Genomic DNA, 23366 nt, shown 5'->3' on the forward strand with positions numbered 1-23366 from the left:
CACATGGGTTTGTGCCACTAATAAACAGAGAAATCCACAGCACTACAGTCTGTCCTTTCCTCAGTGCCTTGTTTTCTGGTAGGTCTGTGCCATCTGCAGTGATCCTTAAGTCTTTTCCAAGTTTATTGTGTTTGGTTTAGAGCTCAGCAACATGAAAGGATATTTCATTTTTTTTTTGGTCCCTTATATATCAGTTTGTGTTTTTCCATCACTAATTCAATTTAAGGATGGAACGGTCCAATTAGGACTGGAGGTACACATTTCACAAGTATAGTTATCATTATTGGATTAAGAAGCATGGAATGAAAGGTACATAACCTGTGGCATTTACATTTTTTCAACGTTGTTGTTTCATAACCTATTGCAGGAAAATATCAAATAAATTGAATTAGTAATAATAAAAAAAAGACTTTCAGCTCACCCTCTCTTGCACTGGCTTTAGAAATCACTACAGAGGTGTCATTCCTTCATCCATGTGTCTTTTGCAGGTCATGCCTTGTGCCTTAGCTTTAGGACTCCCATTTGAAAATGATTTATCTATTTTCAGTTTTTCACATGTTCTTCTGCAGTCCGAGTTTCTAAGTCACCAACTGATGGTAAAATTATCATTTGAAGTGGGGTAACACATCACAGGTCTTAAGTTCAAAGCCACTATGGTGTTTGAAAATCACTTTTTCTTCATTTCTGCTTTTAAAATACATCTTCAGTGGCTCTAGAAGGCTGTGCCACAGATGAGGGGAGCTAACAGTGAGCGCCAAGCAAAGCAAGCAGTAATTTCACCTTTCTGAAACTGTTGGGTATTTGTGATGTGTGCAGCTCTTGGGTTTAGGTTTTCATCAGCTGACTGTATTTGAGACTCTTTTTAGAATTTAGAGTTTTGATTTCATGAAAAAACAAAAATGTTTTTAGTATACCAATTAATAACTCCATTCTAGTTCCCATAAATATAAATTCTTAATGGAGAATGCCCTTAGTAGCCAACAGACAGTTTAACAAGCTTCAGCTACTCAAGACCTTCTTTAGTAATTGGATTTAAAGGTGTCCAGTTACAATGAAGTGCAAACTACTTTTGTATTGTCTCCACTAGGATTTTACATCATATTGACCACCCTGGTATATAACAAACATTTCTGCAGCAAAAACACAAGCCCAGAGGATGTCTTTTTTCATACTCACATACTTAGTCCTCACTCAAGTTTTTTAACAGAATAGTGATTGCATCTCAGTAATGTGCAGCGTGTTTAGCAAGTAAGTGGTGTGCTGGAGCTGGGGAGTTAAAGACCACTATCTGATGAATCTTCTGGGACTGGCTTGGTAGGTGCTATCTTTTTTTCTTTTTTTTTTTTTTTCTTTTTTTTTTCCCCCACTTTTTTATCCTGGTGTATGCCTCACATGCTTTATCTTTCTACTGGGACTAACAATGCTGTCTTCTGTTGTACAAAAAAAGAAGAAAATTCTGTTGTATAAAAAGAGAAGGCTATTATTACTTCCTCGAGGAGGTATAGACTTTGAAGCTTAAGTTCAAAGCCTCTGTATTGAGGCAAAAAATCACTTTCTATACATTGCTTTCCCTCTCTCTTCTGAAAAGGCAGTTCCAGCAATGGGATGGAGAGCAAGTGAAAAGGCTGAGGCAGGTATTTTCTTGCCCAGCAATATGTACTGAAATGGGTTTAAGCTATATCCTAATTAAGTGATTTTATGAACAAATAGCAGAGCATTACAATTGAGCACTACAGGCAGCTGCAAGCTTGTAGTTCAGCCAAGTTATAGTACTTGAGGTAAGCATATCATAAATAGTTTCAACGATCAGTGGTAAAAACATGTTACCATCCAAGTCCTAGAAAAACAAAGCAGAATAATGGAAGGGAAGTAGGGAATAATTTATCAGAAGCTTTAAAGAAGAAGGTGGAGTCTTGCTCTTCATGCTGAGATTGTTTTCATTAGTTCTTTCCATCGGCACACTGTACAGATAGCTGGAGCTCTGGCAGGACATTCCCACCTTAATTTGCTCAAACATACTCTTAAATACTTATGATTCATATGCTGCATGTGGTTTTTTGGATTGTTTTTGGTTTTTTCTTGTATCAAATTTGTTGAGGTTGTCTAGCCTGAAGAAAACAGGATGTTGGACAGATTTTACAAGAAATTGCAGGTTAAAATAAAACACAGTAAATCATTATGTGCTAAAACAGGAATAACTGAGTGGCAGTATTCCATTTATCAACAAGATCTCTCCTGAACAGATTGTTCCCCTTTCCTCTACTACTGTCCTCAGGAGAACAAATTATATATTTTGGTTTTATGTTTGTTAATGTTCCCTTAAATGGATACTGATGCCTTTTCTTTTCAGAACAATGCAAGGAAAGAACTGCTTTCACTGACAAATTAGACATGGGACTTATGTTAAGGGTCGGTGTTGTAGTACTGATGAGAACAGTGAAAGTTTTTAAGGTGGACACAAATAGCTATATTGTGTTCACATAGATGAAAATACACACTCAAAATCAGAGTCTACCTCCACCTCTGCACAGATGCTGTATTTTAGTGTCCATTCTAGTGTTCTTCATACGTGAAAATAAATTCAGAAATAACGTTATTTTAAAACACCGTATTTTTTTGTAAGGAACAGTATTTGTTCTTTTATTCTCACATGGTCTGATGTACCTCAAAATCACAATTTTGCTTCACTGCTTATAGAGATTTTTTTTTTTTTTTTATCCCTGGTCTTTTGGAGCAAATTAAGTGTTGCTTTAGTTTATTTCAGATGTCAGGCACACCTAGAAGCTGAAATTCCTCCCATGTGAAGATGGCCTGGAAACATTTTAGGCACTGAAAGCTTAGGAAGGCATTTTTTGTAAGAGTTGCTGTGTCAGCTCTCTGCTGTGTGTTTGACAAATCTCTTGTGTAAGGACATTCTCAAAAGGCTGGTTAAGCTAGTTTACAGCTGTTTTGTGCCACTGGAGAGGGCCTAAGGATTTCTGAGATTACCACCATGTGGACTTGAATGTAAACCCATACAATACTGTTCCCAGCCCCCTGTTTCTAGTGTATGTTAATGAAGATTGAATATCTTTTAGAAACCAAAATAATATTTCAGTAATACCTAAATACACAATGATAGCTCAAAATGCTTTGTTGAACACCTAAAAGACAATTAACACCACTTCCATCCCCAGACCTTAAATTCCCAATAAGTTGTCATTCAGAACTGCATCACAATTCATGACGTCACTTACTTTGCCCACTGTCTTCAAACAAATGAAGGCAGCCTAAAAAGGTGCTATTACGGTACTTAAGTAAAGTTGAAAACTTGTCAGGATTATTTTTCTACCTTCTTAAAATTTGGGCACTAAAAGCAGTGCAAATGTTGTCCCAGCAGTGTAACTGCTGTCCTGCCCTAATTATTTCTTGAGCTTCCTCCCAGTGTTTCTGCATCTTAAGAATTAACTTTTGTCCCTAATATTTAGCCTAAATCCTCTTTCCTGTTAATTAAGCTGGCTGTCTTTTTGTCTTATACAGAGTGAATAAGGCAAAAATGGTCTTTCACAAGTGTTGCCCATGCAGCGTCCCCCTTATGTTGTCCCAGCAGCATAGCTGCTGTCCTGGCCTAATTATTTCTTGAGCTTCCTCCCAGTGTTTCTGCATCTTAAGAATTAACTTTTGTCCCTAATATTTAGCCTAAATCCTCTTTCCTGTTAATTAAGCTGGCTGTCTTTTTGTCTTATACAGAGTGAATAAGGCAAAAATGGTCTTTCACAAGTGTTGCCCATGCAGCGTCCCCCTTTTTGTTACAGCCTGATGTTGAGAGTGGTCTTCTGTACTGGTCTTTATATTCTTTATAATCTGGTTCACAATTCCTGGGTGAGGAAATCATTAGTTGACAATTGAAATGTGAGTGGGGCAAAGTAATATGAAAAAATGCCTACAGATATCTTTCTTTTTAAAACATAATTATGAATTTGCAAGAGCTTTGTCTCCTTGCACAGGGGGTGAGGTTATCCTGTACACCAGAAACAGAGTTTTCAAAGGTGTGGTTTGCAGGCCATTCTATGCTGTCTCATTGCATTGCAGAAAATTATGGCTGTCTTGAGCAGTGTAGTAAAAGAGAACAGTCTTCTGAGTGTTGTTTCTTCTATGAGACTAATTGACATCATTGGTAGTCCTCCAACTCGTTAAAATATCTGCTGTATCAGAACTCAATGTATATACACAGGACTTAAAAATTTAGCATGATGCTTTATTAATGTTATAAATAATCAAAATGTGGGAATAATGCAATTGTCACTAAGTGCCCGACTATATCATTTAAATCCTCAGAGTCCCTGGTGGGTTTCCAGACCTGGGAGGACACTTGTTCCCCACAGGGCAAGTATGCAAACACATACATCCTGACTGTGCCAGGCTGGGATCTGACCCCGGTTAGTGAGTCTGGGGTCTCCATTGACAGACCTGTTTTTGATGATAATAGTGGTAGTGTTTGCAGCACTCACATGAGATGGGCGATGCCTTCAGCCATCTTCTGCTGCTGGGATATAGATTGGTTTGGGATGGATATCTCAGCCTCATAAAGCATGGAGAAGCTTAGTAGCATAACATAACACAGCACTGGCTAATCAATTTCAGATAATCAGCCTCCTTCACCCATGGGAAGGAGTCTGTATTTCTCAGAAGGAGAAATGTATTCCAGGAGATGAAGCATTTTGCAATGTTCAGCAGTGGTGGGTTGTCCAAGATGGGCTGGCTGGAATAACCCTCTGGCAGGGTCTTACCCTACCTGGGTCTTGGTGGCAAAATGAGCTGCCCTGTTCACTGTGTACCTTATCAGCTTCGACACCAAAAGAGGAAGAATCACATAAATGTTTATAACAAATGAAATAGAGACTTGCGAAGGAATAGGATGGGAATGTCATGCCATGTCTTCAAGTCCCTGGCTAAATCTTTCTGAGCTTCTGCCAGAATTTTTAGCAATCATCTGGGTTATTCCCCTTGTGGATCTAGTCTAAGATCGCCAGTGCTCCATCTGCTCCCGTGCAGAAAAATGAGTGAGATGGGTTTGTCGTACATCACTCAGCTCTGTCACAGCATCAGCTTCACGGATTTCAGGGAAATTACCTAAGGTAGGCTCAGAGCAGCACAGGAGTGAGTGAGGTCTGGTGAGGGGATCACAGGGCACAATACTCAGCCTACCACTTTTGATTTTGGTCGGCGTGGCATTTATGTCACTGTGCTGCATTTGAACTACAAGCAGGACCATATTAAGAGGTTTATGTTTCGTTTCCATGTTAAAATATAATAGAAAATCATTGGCTGCAGAAAGCCAGCATGGATTTCATTTACTCCAATAAATTTATTGCTGTAGAAAAGATGCCCATTTTAAATAAAACCTTATTTATCTTAGAAGATAACTAGATAGCTAAAAACATTCTGTACACTTAGCAATGACCAAAATGTTCTTCTAGTGGGTGCAGCCTGGTCACTGAATCTCATCCAAATTTGTCCTTCTCTTTTTGTATTATCTACATGCAGTCAAGTATTCAGATTGTTTACCTGCTCATTTCACAAACAAGTCCTTTTATTTATCATGCACATCAATGTGTTTACTCTTCTAAACGTTTTGAATCCCTCACACTTTTTCTTCTGTACGCTATTCCCCTAAAAATGGCCTTTTTGTGTTTTTTGAAACAGCTAGACTTGCACAGTATCTGTACAAAAAAACTTGTCTGACCGACGGTTGTGAAGTGAGTGTAGGGTGAAAATTAGCTTGCCAACACATTGCATTTAATAAATACTAAGTTTTTACTGTTCTAAAGTGTTTTCAGGGCTACTTGCACACAACATTGAAGAGGACCATTGAGAAGCAGTGGAGTTTTGCAGTTAGCATTGTCACTTCAAAAGAGCTTCATTTTTAACACCACTGTCTGAAGTAGGCATCCTGTAGCACTTCTTCACATATCCACTTCTTAGGTGCATTTACTTGAGCGTCAACCTTAGGGAAAAGAAAAAACTCAGATGTAAAAGACTAGTTAATGATCACGAGATTTCGATTAGCTGAAACGTCTGTAAAATCCATAAACAAGCAGTTAACTGTATGATGAATGTTTAACTGACCAGCAATTTTTCCTTTAACACAGGGTATACCAGAAAAACAAATTCAAACCAAAAATGCTCGGCCTCGGTAAGAAGTCTTAGTCTCTGAGGGCTGTGACTCAGCGAACTGAATAGGACTTTCTTGTTTTATAATAGCTGAGAAGTTGGTGATTTTTTTTTTTGCATTTTGGTGTTCAAAAATAGTTGCAGCACTTGTACAAAGACTAAGGTTACTAAACAACATTTCTTTTTTACATTTGCTAACTTAAAGGTCAACCGGCACATCCCATTGATTTCTTTTTTTCAGATATTGTAGTTAAACAAGTTCTACAAATAAATTTATTACAGGTGATTCATTGAATGCTTGCAGGAGCACAGTAGAGTTTAATTTTGAATGCAATCAATAGGCCTCCATATTTCCAAAACAATGCACAGCTAAAATAACTTTGATACATACAGAGTGAAACTCACGGTCGCTGACATTTTCAGTCAATAATGTTTTTGAAAAACAACAAACAATATGTTTTAAATCAACTACAGATTCACTGTTCTTGTGGTACAAAGGTAACTACTTCAGAAATAATAAAAAAAAAAAGCAGGAAAACAAATACTCCCCCCTCACCCCCTTAACAAAAAAGAGCTGTTGCAATAATGTTTATTTCTTGTGGAGGAAGTAATAATCAGCAGTAAAAAGCAGAAAAGAACAGTAGCCAATATTGCTTATGGTAATGGCACTCTGCTCATTTCCCTCTGGGTTTTCTTCAGCTGTATAGCATTTTTACATAGGAATTTTTTCCCTCTTCAGTGGTTAATCAACTGAATAATTTTTTAAAACTTTTCCTTGGAAAATAACGTATAGATATATGAGTATTTCATCTTCTGTTCGAAGGAAGTTGATATAATATGGGTATTTTAGCTTCTACTTTGATCTTCTACTTCAAGGCTGGAAAACAGAGCCGGTTTAAAGGGGAAAGGTGAGTAACTTCTGAATATACAGTTGAAAATATTTAGGGATTCCTTGAAGTTCAATCTGACTTAAAAGTTGGCTTTGCTTCAAGTAGGAGGTTGGACCTGATGATGTCCAAAGCTTCCTTCTAACCTAAATTATTTTATGATTCTGAACGATGCTCTTCAGCTGAAGGTCTCAAAGTCTCTAAAGTAAAAGTGATATCAAAGAGACACCAGGAATACGGTGTTTAAAAGTTAATCTTATTTCTTCAGATATTCTTTAAAAGACACTAGCTGCCTCTTTAGTTGCCCTTATGCATGGAAAAGCAACATAATCCCAAATCCCTCTGTCTCTTGTACAAATGAGAAAAGGGAAGTTGGTTTAAATTTAATAAATCCATTGGAAAACTCCAGTTTTGCTTTAACACCATGGACTGTCCTTGCTGTACAAATTTTAATATGGGAAATATCAACAATTTCCACTGTTTTTTAATCTCATGGGGAACACCACAGATGGCTTTCTTCCAGATCTCATCACCTATTGTGAGTTTTGCGACTTTGAATATGAAATGTTTCTTGTCATAAATTGACAGTTCTTGTTCCACCCTAATCCCACAAGGCTCTTCTAAAGAAAAAGGAAATGTAACAATCAAATTGCATGATAGAAAGTGACAGGTTGATTTGAAGCATTTAAAAGACGGCTGCTATTATTATTAGACAATTTGATAGAGTAGAAAAATGTAATTCTCTGTTCTACAAACACTTTAGTGCAGTTTCAGTAACCAAGATGTATTTCACTTATATTTTATTCATTGGGACTTTTGTCCTTACTTCCAGGAAAATAGCAAATGTCTTATGTCAGAACATTTTTATAGCTCTTTCTTACAACCCTCCAAATTTTCACACTATTTTGCCATTCAGGCACATATGTGGGGAAGCCCTGTTTTAGATTAAATGTTAAATAGTGTATACTTAGTTACTGTCTTTTCAAATGCACGTGGCTGTATCACAACTCATTCAGTTCCATTTGTCATAATCTAACGCCTTTCCCATTATGAGGTATTTGGTCCCCTGAGCCTGGATAAGTAGCTGAAAAGTGAGTCTCCTTGGCATATTCTGCAGATTACTGAGTGAAGAATTTCCGGGCTAAATTACTTAGCCTTCAGATTTTAACATGGGAACAGCTCCTGAATTTCCATGATTTTGGGAACTGACCTGCTGCCAGCTATGGCATAAAACATGTCAAGAAAAGAAGATATGGGCCATTCAGCACATGCAACATCCTTCTAAATGCCTTCCCTGAAAAGATTAAACTAAATCCATTTAAAATCTGACATGTTACGTGTGATATGTGAGTCGGTCCAAGCCGTCCACAGCAGCGGTGGATGCCACCTCCACTTCACTAAAGTCAATAAGGAAAACAAATCAGTAAGAAAGAACCACCTGGCTTTGTATGTTGTGCATTTCTTTTCTCAGAAATTAGAGTTACTAGTAGACAGTAAGATATATTCACTCTTGTGGACATCTCTTTTCACTGCAATTGATGTCCGAGGATTTTTATGGTTTACTCCCACATTGTTTCATTGATTTACTTAGAATTACATTGGCTATTCTTGAACACAGTTACCATTAAAAGATGCCTGATTAACCCTCATTGCTGAAGTACAGAGAACCCAATGGTTACCAAGAGGTACCAAGGTGCATTGCTGGTCCTCCAATTTCTCTGCTGTTCTGATTCTGCCTTAGTTTGACCCTTTTGGAATAAACTGAACTGCATAAAAGCAACATGGACAGTCAATTCTCAGGCTTCAATTTCACTTAAAAAAAACAAGCAACAAATGCCGAAAGATCTGACAAATAGAGGGAACAACCTTTTAGCCATTTTTAATCCAATAGAGGACTTTGGATCACTGCATAACTAAAACAGTGAAGGATGACTGAAGTTTCATTTTCCAAATCAATCATTTTCCTTTATAGGTTAAAAAAGACAATCCCTTGTCTCACTGATAAATGGCCAAATATCTCCCAGAACTTATAACATTTCCCAATGTTCAATTAATCTTCTTGTACAGAATGTATTTACTCTAATAGACAGCAAAAGAGAAAGAAGGAAGACCTGGGAACTGAAAAATATAAAATGTTATCACTGGAAGAAAGGGCACATTGCTGCAAAACAACATTCACCAGAAGTAAAATGCTGCCATATTTTCATGACGTGAAAAACAGCAATCAAAAGGGGCATTGTTAAATAGGTTTTCCCACATTTCTTCAAACGGATTAAACTTGTATTCCACATTTATGTAATAAATACATGCCAATTATCAGCCTGTAGAAACTGTTGTTACCAATTACTACACAAAACCAACCAAGAGCTGAGGCCCAAAATGCATATTCCATGTGTATGCAAATTATGGCTTCGCTTAGGAGCTGGAGACACAGCACACCTTGAGAAAGAACCCCCCTAAGAAAGGGAATCTATTGTCAGCAGACCAACTATTGCCAGCAGCTGGCTTAGATGTCATAACTACCTCTCTTCTTTGACTGTGCAGCATGTCTTGGAACCCTGGAGAGCAGGTGGCTTGAATTTCTCATTAATCTGTTGTAGGTAGAACAACAGCGAGAGCTAAGGCACAGCTAACTGAATGTGGCCCTTCATCTCTTCCTGCCATCCACAGACAGCCTGCAGGAAAGCTGGGAGCTGCATTCACTTCTCCTAAGTGCTAATTACATTTCTCAGTTGCGGCAAGGCAAATGTCTTGCAAATCCCAAATAAAGTTATGTGAGATACTCACCCAACATGTATTATAAATGTCCAATAAATCAGGGAACTTTTAGATATATTTGCAGAAGTCTGCAAAGTTTGGCTGCAGAGAAATATTTCATTATTCAGCAGCTATGGCTATAATCTCTGCAGTCATTTTATTATAACATATAGCTCTCTAAGCTATTAATATAAGAGGTGTAACCACAAATAGGGTAAATGGTTAGACATGAGACATGAGACAAACAGCATGACAATAACTCCATTTCGAAGAAAATCCCAGACATATTTTACAACCCTTTTTGCTGTCTGTTTGGTTAGTTGGTTGGTTTTTAATTAGGTCAATAATAGGGGTATCATGAAAGTAGGCCTTGTTTGAAAAGACCACAGTCCACAATAAAATGTGCTTATTCTTGGCCAGAGATGTGCAAATGTGATGTAGCACTTCCAGTTCCGATCCATGTGACCTCCAGACATTTTTATCTCATCTCTAGAGCTAATACCAGAGAAGTGAGGTCCATGTTTTCAACGTCATGTTGTCAACATGTCAACAAAGCCAACATGTATATGTTGACTTTGAACTAAAATTATTTCATAAGTAATTTTTCTAAGAAGAAAAAATGACAAAAAATGAATGTGTGGGAACATTAGTAAAGCACAAGAAGAAGAAAAACTGGCCTGAAATGAGAAATCCTCTGTTTTTTTTCTATCCTTGGCCACAATGTTAATATCATTTGTTATTATTCTCCTCTTAAATTTCTCAATTTCCACTGCAGCAACACAATCCAATTGTGATACCTTTTGTTGTGAACACTACAGAAAATGTTGTGAAGAATGGAGTTTTAACATAAAAGATTTCCATATAGGCTCTTTCTAATTGGTGGGGTCTGGAAATTATAAATCTGTTTTAAACTCCGTTAAGTCCCTACCAGCTGTGTGACAGGAGTGTTTTGTGAGAAAGAACACTTAAATGGGTAAAACTAGATTTCCCCGTCCTCTCTGTCCCTCGAGTGATAACTCGGGCTACAACGCAGTTGCTTCTGCATTACCCACTTAAATGGAAGAGAATTCCCTGCAGTGAGGTAATTAGTGCGGTAAGTAAAGGCAGACTGCAAAGCAGACATCAGACTGGATGATCACAGTGTTACCCCTGGCCCTCCTGGGCCTGAATGTGGTTTCATTTCAAGATGGCAAAATACCACCTCGGCTCTTCAGGGGCAGAGCATAGCCAAAGCATTCAAACATGCAAAATGAAACTGCTCTGCATCCAGATATTAAGATTTCTAAAGTCTAGAAAGACATGAGACAAAATTAACTGTAATTTCATAATAGTCCATAGAGTCAGTAAAAGCAGAATGATTGAGGACTGTACAAGTAACACTATAATTTCAGCTAATGTTTCCACCCCAAAGTGCCATTTTCAGAGCTAAAACACCAGCCACCCGAGAAACGTGAAATTGTTCTCTCACAAGAATATTCTCCAACTCAGAATAAAACACAACAAACTAACTAATTATATTCAGATCAGGCACTCTCAACAGATGTTATGCATAGGATCAATATCAAAGTGTAGTTACCCTGATACCCCACAACTGTAATTATGATCTAAATAAGCAAAGAATAAAACAAAACAGAGGACCAGAAGGATAGTTCTGTATAAAAGCAATTTCAGATACTGTAACATGGCAATGATGATGAGCCGACCGCACTTAAATAGATTTTGCCAAATAGTTGGGCACCCAGAGCATATGTTTGAAATAACAATCAGAAATCAAAATTATTGTCTAGAAAGCATAGCACTGTGACACATAGCACATAACATTCCCGTTTAGGGTGAATACTAAGTCTTCAAGTAGGTACTAAGTCTTGAAATACTTCAAAAACAAGAAGCTAAGGGACTAAAGACAGGAAATTCTTAACTTGTCATTATATTACCCTTCTGCAGCCACACGTCTCTGGCAGATTTTAGCCCACATACAACAACAAAATATCCACTGAAATCAATCTTTGCTAAAAGCTCCTAAACTTTGTAAGAGATACTTCGGTATTAATGGCAATTATATGGCTGAGTGGAGACATAAGCATAAGGAGACAGAGAAAAGTATAAAATGGTAAATACTAGGCAAAAAATTAGGATGATGGCCCAACGGAGGGCCACGAAGATGATCAGAGGGATGGAGCACCTCCCATATGAAGACAGACTGAGAGGGCTAGGGTTGTTCAGCTTGGAGAAGAGAAGGCTCCGGGGAGCCCTCATAGCAGCCTTTCAATATCTGAAGAGAGCCTACAGGAGAGCTGGGGAGGGACTCTGTCAGGAAGTGCAGTGACAAGACAAGGGGGAATGATTTTAAATTGGAAGAAGGGAGATTTAGATTAGATATCAGGAAGAAATCTTTTACTATGAGGGTGGTGAAGCACTGGAACAGGTTGCCCAGGGAAGTTGTGGATGCTCCATCCCTCAAAGTGTTTAAGGCCAAGCTGGATGGGGCTTTGAGCAATCTGGTCTGGTGGGAGGTGTCCCTGCCCATGGCAGGGGGGTTGGAACTTGATGGTCTTTAAGGTCCCTGCCAACTGTAACCATCCTGTGATTCCATGATTGATCCAATTGTTTATGAAAAATATTTTCTAGCAAAATGAAATGCAATTTATGAATTGTAATGTAGTTCACGAAGTCTGTCTCAAAATGGCATCCCTTTATTTCTGTTTTTCATACAATCTAGCAATCTACAATGAGCTCCTGAGCATGAACTGTAGGATACTGTAGCATGCCTAGCTATGAAATTTCAACACCGTGGAGGGAGTTGCCTATTGCTAGATATTTCAAAGTGCTCCAGAGGAGGATGTATCTTAAACTCTCTTCTCTTCAAGGCGATTGCCCACAGTATTATTAACCCAATATGACTTTTCTTAATATATGTTATTTAGTTTGCAGGTTGCTTGCAAAGGGTATATTTAGACTGTTTTCCATAGCCAGCTCACTGTTTAGATTATGAGATATTTCTCTAAATCACTTGTTACATAATTATAGGAAAATAAGACTTTTCAAATGACAACAAAATGCGTAAATCTACCTCTATTTAGGGTGAGAAAATCCTTGATTTAGGAAAGTGGTCTGAATTCAGAGGAGAATAAAAGCCCTTTCATTTCTCTCCATCCCCTCCTATACAGCACCCAGAGCAAGCCAGGCACCTCCACATGACCATCCCTTGGGCTTCAACAGAGTAGGAAGATTCTTCACGTCAGGCAATTCAAAGTGCTCCAAAGGATTGCACGTCTAAAAACCTCACTGACTTTTCAAGGTAGGCAGTTGCCTTAGAAAACCTCAAATGAATGAGCAAACTTCACTTGTGACAGCAGTGCTCTCAGTTTCCATGACTTAGAGAAGAGTTTTGTGCTTAAAGCTTTTGGTCAGGGATCAGGAAACTTGAGTCCTGTTCCTGTCCTGCCTTACTTGATGCACATACCACCACCTAGAAATGCTCACTCAGACAACAATTATTGCAACCTTCCAAAGATCAAAGGAATTAGTCCAAGCTAGAAAACAGTGAACCAAAAAAAAAAAAAAAAAAAGGGACAAAATCAAGTAAACAGCTATTTAAAGGTATGCTTGAGGACAGTACTTTCTCAGTAATTGCTCTTGATATAAGTATGCTGCAATCTGCAGTGTTATGTAGAGAGACCCGAGCTAGCTGTAAACTAGCTCTTCTACCACCAACAGTCTGGTCCCAACAGCATGAAGCTTTTGGCAGCTTAAGTTGTCCTGCCTTTTGCTACTAGAAAATAATTTTCCTGGAATATGAAATTGTTCATTTTCATAAGAAGGATTTTTCTCTCCAAAAGCCTGACAAGAACACTGATAATGCTTTTCCCCTAGTGTTTGATTAAGCCCTAGTGCAAGGAAATATAAAATCAAGGGAAATGCAGTTCATGGCACTTCTTAGTGTGGGGCTTGACGCAAGGAAGTGTCAGATCTGGTCCCAGCTATTCACATGTCACAGATAAAAGGGCAAAATACTGTGGTCTTGGCTAGAAATAAGCAGGTAGGAACGGCAGGTAGGAAATCCCCATGTTAATACTGCTGCTTAAACTCTTATGATATGACAGTCTCCAAAAAATTAAGGCTAATTAAGCCAAAGAGTGACATTTTTGAACCCTTTCAGAATGGAGCACAGCGGTTTCAAGCTCACAGCTTCAAGCTCATCTGCAGGGTACCAGAGCCTCTTCACTTTTAAGAAAGAGCCTTCACACAGGAGTCTGCTATGTTTTAACTGAACTTTTCCTGAGTGTCCTAATGTCAACAATCCCTCAGCTAGACACAAGAATTCACGCAGGGAGAAGTGTCACCGGGCTGGGGAAGGAAGGCAGCGCCCTGCCTGGCACAGCGCAGAGCCAGGCTGCTGACACTACACAGGCACGATGCACTCCATGTCTGATTACACTGCAGCATTCCCGCTGTTTTAATAAGACTTTTCCTCTCAGAAGAAATAACTAAGAGCGTCGCGTTGTGGGGTGGCTTTCTCACAGTTGAGACTTGTAAACGACTTTCACCAGTGACCTAAATTAAACTCAACGAGAACCTCACGCCCACAACTTCAGAGACCCCCTCTGTGCATCTACAGCTTCACCTGCATCATCTGGGGCAAGTCATCTGACTCATCTGAAGGTAAAAGTGCCAGCACTAAGTTCATTCCCACAAATACACATATATATGGATGCCACTCTTTAAACGTCAGGCTTTGGCCACCCTCACTGATTCTCTGCTGCCCTCATCCCCAAACAGCACACATGGGGGAACTCCAAATCTGTGATTTCAAAACCATTCATGTAAAGCAGCACATTTATTTAAAGGCAAAATCATTTATCTGAACAAGATCAGGGTAGAAGAATTATATATTGCACTTAGATCACAACAGGCCTGGAAAAACTAATGAAAGCATATGGGTATTACCATGCCATACTCAGAGAAACTGAGGAAAATTGAAATTCAGATTTTTTCTTCCCCTGTTCCCATCCTATAATAATTTTGATATTGTTCTAAAGTCCTCCCAAATTCTTCATTTCAGTGGGGCCTCTTTCACTTACCCTCTTGTTTTCCTGTGTCCTATAGCTTCCTTCCCTTCCACTTTCCTTTCCCCTCCCTTCACTTATCTTGTTCTACTGTACTTTCAAGAGCCTTTTACCTTATGCCACTGACAATCTGTCTCCTAAGGCACTAAATCAGCACTTGTGGAAGACGATCCTCCCCTGACTGACTGCTGCTTCTCTAAGTGCCAATTCAGCTCAGTGGGAGGCTGGCGGCCAGATGGCAGCAGCAGGACAGTTTTAAAAACTGTGATTCTTCACTGTCCCCCTGGAAAGGATGGGCTTACAAGACCCAGAGTAGGTGGTTCTGTTTATGTTCTTATATTAAAAATTAATGTTGGGTAAATTTGTTTATTTGGACTGTTATCAGTGCTGTTTGCCCAAGTCCCGAGCGTTTTGATTCATAATATGCTTATCAGAGCCAAAAGTAGCTTTCAGTAGAAACAGACACCATATGAAATTTTCTTAGCTTTGTGTTTTGTTGGAAATTCTAATCTCAAACTGTGGATAAACAGTGCGAACCTGTGAATAACCTGGAGAGAAGCTCAGGCTCACCTGTGCTGTGATGTTAGGGAAAGTCACGGTTTCACGGTGTTCGCCTGGGGATGGAAGGCATCACTTCAAGCTGCGACAGCAAACATGGGCTTGTTCAGAGCTGGGACACCAAAGGGAAACCTGGAGGTGGAGGCTGCAGCCTGGTGTTCACCTGGGGATGGAAGGCATCACGGCAAGCTGCGACAGCAAACATGGGCTTGTTCAGAGCTGGGACACCAAAGGGAAACCTGGAGGTGGAGGCTGCAGGCAGGGTGTAGGTAAATCCCAGTGGAAAAATCAGCTCCAACATCGTGGCTCCCTAAAGAAACAGCACATGGGATTAGAAAATGAATCCCACAGACCCCGTGGGATCTGAGCATGCCCTGCCAAGTGAAACTACACTCTGCTATTCTTGTTGGAAAGGTTTTCATGGATTATGCCCATGGAGAAAAGTTGCCCTACTCTTAAAATTATTTAGTCATGCTAAAACAGACACTGGAACTCTGCAGGCTCATCAGTTTGTTTCTAGGGAAGTATTTAAATACTGCAAAAAATATGCAGTACTTAGGAGTTAATTCTTGGTCCTCTGGTGAGTTCTTTTCAGAGAAGAAATAGATGTGCTTTAAGAAGCTGGTAGTGGCATTACCGTGAGAAGGAAATTGCTGATCTCAGGTCTACAAATATAAAACCTTACATAAGGCTTTTATAGTGTTACAGTGATACTAATCTCTGTTTTATTCCTTGCATGGAAAAAACTGAAAGGCCTTGCAGAACAGTAATGAATGGATTATTTTAGACTGCAATAATGAATTAACTTAATCTGCCTTTATCTAGATTTTGCATATTTTTTATTGTTTGAGCTTTCAACAGAGGTGATGATTAAATATTCAAAGCAGCATAGTGTACTTCAGGCATATTTCAGCCAAGAACTCATGTATGAGGATACTTAGAATTATTCTCTATCCTATTTCCTGCTTACGCAGTTTCCCTGATCCATTGCTCAATCTGTCTTTGCTGCCTTTTGTTCACAATCTTTTTGCTATTGTAAAAACACTCCCTGGTACTAAGACACAACCTCTGTTGTCCCAAGGCATCTTTTGAATAGTGAATGCACTTTTGCTCCACTTTTCAGGTGATTAGGTAAGATCCTTCTGGCCTCTTTGATTTCCTGTAGACTCATTTCAGCAACAAAGACCATGAAATTCTTACTGCAGGTAACTCTGAAATACTCTGTGTTTAGGAAAAAATATGGTGAAAACAGTGAAAAGAAGACACTGAAAAGTTGTGAGGCAGTGATTCACCAGGGTCAGTACTTCCCCTCTTCCTAATCTATATAAACCCAAAGTCCTTTATCTTCACTCACACACAGGGTAACTCTTACTTTAGCCCAAAGGAAAAAAAAATAATATAGTTTTAGGTCAGTGAAGACAAGATCTAAAGTGGTTTGCCTAACCCTTCTAAAGTTTAAATTGTTTTGACACTAAAAAGGAACAGTTTAAACAAGAAGAAGTCAAGTATATTTTGACCTTACTTTGAAATTTCAAGATGTTATTACATCTGACTAGACATCAATTTCAAATGAAATTTGACTTATTATTTAATAAATCCCATTTTCCTATGAATTTAACATGGATGAAAATTATCTTAGTTCTTTGAGCAGCAGGACTTTCTGCAATAGTACTTACTTCTCTGTCCTGGATCCCTTGATGTCCGTTCTTCTTTACTGTTACCCTTGCCCTTTTCCCCTTCTCATGCTGACCATATTTTTGTACCACCTATGTAAAAAACTGAGTTTCCTGGTATAATCTTTTTGAAGACCTCAGCAGTAGACACAACTGCAAGTCAAGTAGCTGACACCCAGTACCCAAGGTCAGACCCTTTAAAGCCATCTGAAATTTTATTGGTCGATGCATAATATCAAGCAAAAGTCATTGCAGAAATACCCTTAAATATCTGTTTCTGTTCTCATATGAGGCTTTTTAAAATGCATTTCCCCTGTTTTCCTTGAAGTCAGTTCTCAGTCAAGAAAATGTTAGTACTTCTTAGAAAGAAAGTATAAGACAGATTTCTTATAAGGAACAAATATAAGCAAATCCAAAGGCAAGTCAATATTTGAAGGTTTTCCATCTCTTTCTCCCTAGACAGTTCTAGTGCTCTTATCACTTAAATAACAAAGTGTTTTACATTAAATCCTTGGTCATCTTCTAATTTGATCAAAACAAACCCGTCTTTAATCCTTTCCTCCATATGTGAGTGAAAATGAGGATGTCTGTACAAGAAGGATTTAACTATTTCATCAGTGGGACAAATTATTGGGTTTGTCAGTGTCCTTTTCACACCTGGGCAGCATCTGGATTTTTACTGATTCTTTTCAAACAAAAATATAATTCATGTTTTCTACAATTTAAGCTTTGCAAAATGGCCTTCAGCTGAGACAAACTTAAGACAGTTTTACTGGCTTGGAAGTTCATTTGAGAGTATTAGCCTATGCACATAAAAAGTGCACAATAATTCCAGAGGCTGGATTGAGAAAGTCAACACTTTATGTATAATAAGTCATATCCTAGGCTGCTTAAGTCAATGGATTTTTTTTCCTATTAAATATTTATGAAAAGAGTCAGTATTTCACTCCATACAAACTTCCAATATTTTAAAAATTTAATTTAAATATAGTAAAGCCATGCCAACAAATACTATTTATGTTGACACAGGAGTAGCCAGAAAAAGAATAAAAATTTTATCACATACAGCAAAGAATTAAATTTGCTATCAGAAAATACCACAGGAAATGAAAACAGCAAAACACTACTGTTGATCCAACACTAAAGTTTCTTAAAGAGTTATCTTTTGTCACTGGACTAAAATATAATTTAAAAGGTAGGACTGTAGGATTTACTAGGTGTTCTGTAGAGGCCAGGGTAACAAGTTAAAATTATATACATTTTTGTTTTCACTGAAGTTTCATCAGAAAGATTCCACTTACCATCAACAAAATAAACTTTTCAAACAAAATATTTTAGTGGAAGAAAAAAAATCTATAGAAAGAAATCAACCTTTCCAGGGTAAAGCGTTTTATCAAAAAGCTGATATTATATTGAAAAATAATTTTGAGCAAATTTTTGGAAGAATCCTTTTTTTTGTTATTCTTGAGTTGGAGACATTAAGTAATGAATAGAAGTGAGTAGAAAATGATAAGCTTCTTATTGCCACTTTAAACCAATTTTATAGCAGGAGTATAATTAAGTTCCACAGAATTATTTAAAACCTCTGTAACAAGGATATCATTGTCTATCAAACTCTAAAGGCTTATAGAGTAATTTCTTTGCCATATGTTTCAGTATCATTGGAACACTCTTGCTTTCATTCTAACTTGTACTGTCTTGGCTTGCACTACACTGTAGTGTATCTTCCAGTGTGTTAGCAGAATGTAAACTATTGAAATAAATTCACTTCAGGAAGTCTTGCCTCCAAATACAGCTATTTAAAAAAAAAGGATTGCAGCTTCTAAAATGAAGTGTAGGTAGGCTCTAGGCACCTGTATCTAAAATCCAGAAGTCCTCCCAGAGTGTAGCTGCAACCAGGAGGCAAACTTCTTTTGGTCTGAAGTTTCCTCAGCTACCTGCATGCATGTGGACATTTGTGCCCCAACATCCTGCAGCCTCGTTTATGCTGGGGCTCTGGTGTTGTGCCAAATTTCACCTCCACCAGGCATGGACACCCAGAAGACGACCAAGCTCCCACCCACAATGCTAACTGTGGCACGAACAGCAATCAACATCCAAACCCAAAAGTTTAAGAACAATCAACCCCACCAAAAACCAGTGTATAACTGTATTGTGAGGAATAGAACAGATAAGGAATTTCCATCTTGTGAGTAGATTTTCAAGTCCATGTTGCACAAGGCCCTTCCCCCTTGCTCTGAGCTCCTACGTGAGCTCTTCTATCTCTGGGTTCTTCAGCGCCAAATTAAAGGTGAGTTCCACCCTCGAGGGAAATTCATAGACACTCTGTTCTCTGCTTAACCGCCTAATTTCAGTACACTGCTAGGAATTAACATCTTTAAAATCTTCACCTCTGTCAGATTTGTTTAAAAGCTGTTAACAAGTATTTTACTGTAAAACACACGTTCAAGCTTGCACATGCACACACACACACAGAGAAACGGGCCGTGACTTACTGTCTTATTTCCACTGTGAGTCAGGTGGTAGATATCTATTACATAATAAACAAGTTTATTTTCTGTGATGACTGATATGGAATCTTTTTATGTAAAGTACCGTGCGACTTGGTGCTGTAATGCTGTGAGTTTCTCATACTGCAAGGGATGGCTGGGGTCATGTCACCGCTTTTATTTTTACTGTTTTTCTTAACCCTCTACAAAACTTGTCAGCTCCCGTTAAAAGTAACTCCTTGCTAAGCTCCATGTTTTCAGTGGAGACTGGCATCTTTAAATGTTTGAGGGAAAAGGGCACAGAAATCTTAAAAAAGCCCCAACTTTGATGTTTATTGACAGATGTTTATTAAACTGTCTTTGTCATCTTCTCAAACAACAATTGTAAATACAATTTGTAATCTCCCGTGTTTTAAGCCAGCGTAGTATTTTCCCCTTTTTCTTTCTTTGAAATGTCATGCTACAATTAATTCAGTATTGAGGTTCTGTTACCCCTGTGGGATGTGCTAAAATGATGGCGGTACAGACAGACCTAGTTAGGCTGAATCAGTTTGCAGATCATTTTTATAAATATTAAAAAGAAACCCCTCCAGACTAAGAAAGCAGTGGCACATACGAGTGCTTGTCATTTGCACTGCCTGCCAGTGAAATGTTTTGGTTGCTTAGGCACAACCAGGCGCAAATTAATCAGGTTTGACTGAGCTACATCCTAGCTAAATCCTTATCTTCTGCAACATTGATTTCAAAGCCTACAGTAGTTATTTCATATATCTTATCATTATTCAAGGCCCTTTGGGGGAGTACCCTAATTTCATAAACATATTATGCTTTTTTGAAAGGAAAAGTGAAACATGTGCTTCAGGGGGAACCTTTGTAATTTGTTTTGCTTACAGATATGCTGAGCTACATAAGCTAAAAAAAATAAAAAATAAAAAAAAATTCCCAATGTGCACAATTATTTCCTGGCAAGAAACTGTTATTTTTGTTCAAGTAGATCTAGATCTGATCCTCCAAAACCGTGGGCTATTTTTCCCAAATTTACTGTAGAGCAGAGACCTGAGCTAACTCTCACCCTCTGCCCAAATTCCACCCGTGATATTTGGGACAAAGGGAAGAGCTGATGTTGGAAAGTTACTGTTTTCATTAAAAATAGACAGGAAGTTCTTTGAGCACTGATGAGTGTAATGAACCATGCCGCTGCATGGATTTATGTGTCAGGATTGATTGACCTGGTCGTTTAAGAAAACACTAGTTCTAATTCAAGCATCTCTACAGCTCCTCTGTTTATTAAGCCATCTTCAGTGTAGATTCTCCAGCATGCAACAGCAAGCAGGGCTACACTGAGGGATTTCCTTCCATTTAGGCATCTGTAAGATGTTCTTTGCCTCCCCAAATTCCTATTTTCATAAAATTTGGGAAAACTTAATTTTTTTTTAATGCATTTGAATGAAATAGGCAATTTGACTGGAACGGGCGTATTGATTCAAAAGGTGGGGGGAAGGGCTAACTCTGACAGATGCAGACAACATAATAACATAAGCCCCATTCCCTGAGGAAGAAGAGTCTAATAAAGAAATCTTGTTCTTTCCCAAACCAAGGAAAGAGCTGTCAGTTCTTCTGTTAGAGGTCAGAAACCACAAGCCCAGAATGAGCTGCCAGATAAGCACAGTTGCAAGAGGGAAGGACCCAAGCACTAGATATCATCCCTTGACCAGGAGAATATTTTGAAAACAGGAGGAGGAGAAAGATGCAGGGAACCAGGGACAAGAAAATAGCTCAAAATATCTGAGATTAGGAAAGACAGCAGGTAAGAATTTGGGTAGGCTGAAGTCAGATATTAAAAAGACAATGAGCTGTGGACAGGGCAAAAATGCTATATCTCGGAGAGTGGGATAAACAGCAACATTTGGAAGTAATTACATTGAATTTATATGGGGCAGAAGTCTTGTTACCGCACACAGTTTGTGACAATAGAGAAAAAATAGAAAATAACAACGCGGCTAGATGGAGTAGGCAGATGGATGAGCACATTGCTGAAACACTGTCTGCATTAGGGAATGTTACCTGTTTAAAATTGAAGATTAGTTTTGTCATCTGGGGCTAGAGAACCTCTTGCATGGATTTTTGAATGATACACGGAAAGGGTCGTGGCTTTCCTGCTGTGTCCTCTGTATATTACCTTGTAATATTTCTTTCTTTTTGTTTCATTTCTTATTTATGGATTTTTACTCCTTGCCTCTTCAAATCTTCCCCACTGTTCTGTTCCTCTCATTTTTGCTTGTTTTTCAATACCTACTGCAGCCTCCCTGTTCATTTCATGCAAAAACAAACCAAAATGCTGCTGAAAATGGAAAAAACAAGGTAAAAGTGCTATTTGATATTATCTTCACTTTCAGATACATTTTTTCCTTGCATTTTGATTATCATTTCATTGATTACCATTTCCTGCCTTGCCTGCATCCCCTGATGTGAATTTGCTCATTGCTGTTCATGTGATTAATATTTAGACTATATGATACAGCACCAGGAATTTGCCTAGGTTTCTAAAATGCTGTTACTGTATAACTCACAAGTGCCACATTGATGGCCTTGAAGGTCAGTCATCTCTTCATGCAGGGGCCAGGTGCTCAATAGGCAGTAGAAGTAAAATCTTCTTAAGGTGTGTTATTGTTGATTTAAATAGCAACTGGCAAAGACCCAACAACAGGATTCCAAGGGAAAAAAAAAAAAAAGTGGAAAAAAACCAACAGCAAACCAAAAATTATTTCTTCCGTATTCCTTAATAAATCCTTACAATTGTTATTTGGCTTTCTCTAGGACACATGCACAAAATGGGTTCTACTTTTTAAATCAAGATTACTCTAGGCCTCTTGATCTTGCTTTGATCTTGTAACTCTCCCTCTCTTTGTTTGCTGATCACTAGAACAAGGAATCTGAGCATTCTTACAGTGCTCTCCTGGGTGGCTGATATTGCTTATTGAACCTAAATACCACACACCCACCAAAACCTCAAAAAAATATCTGGCTGCAGATGCTTGTACTAAGACAAACTCCCACTTTAATAAAGGGAGGATTTGCTTGGGAGAATACAACAAACTTTGAAGGGAGTGATGGCTGATATTAGGACAGGGACAAAGCAATTCAGAGTGCTGGGCAGTCACAGTTCAGCAAAAGCAGGAGAGTCAGGGAAAGAACTGTGATTGATTTTATTTTATATTTTTTGTCTAGCCTGTTCTCTGGAAGAAGAAAAATGCACTGCCCATTACTGCAAGTTGATAATCTGTTCTTCTGAACAGAGGCTGATGAAGGTTTGTTTTAAGATGCCCAGCAAATGCACAAAGGTCATAACTCATTATCCCCTGAGAAATCACTCATCCCATTTCTGCAAGAAAAATAGCAAGATGGTATCTGACTTAAAAAAAAAAAAAGACTTTTCTTAAATTAAAAAAAGAGAAGGAAATATTAAAAATGCAATGAAAATAAAGGCAAAGGGCTTAAAATATTAATTGCAGAATCATTTCCTCTTGCTTTATTTTCATGGATCAGCCCCAGTTCCTGAGGAAACAGGAGAAGAAAGGCAGCAATGGAGTCAGTGCTCTCACTTGTCACTGTCAGTGCCTACTGCGAAGGGAAAATGCCAGTGTGCCAAGAGCCAGCAAAAGCCCCAAGGGGGCAAACTATTCCTAATGGCTGTGAAACTTTGGAAGCAAACAAAAAATATGAAAGAGCAAAAGCTCTGCACAGTGCTTCTGCACCATGAAGGACTTTTCTCCAATGTCTTTG

The sequence above is a fragment of the Calidris pugnax genome, unplaced genomic scaffold, assembly GCF_001431845.1.
Source record: "Calidris pugnax isolate Ruff unplaced genomic scaffold, ASM143184v1 scaffold14, whole genome shotgun sequence".
In the NCBI taxonomy this organism is placed as follows: domain Eukaryota; kingdom Metazoa; phylum Chordata; class Aves; order Charadriiformes; family Scolopacidae; genus Calidris; species Calidris pugnax.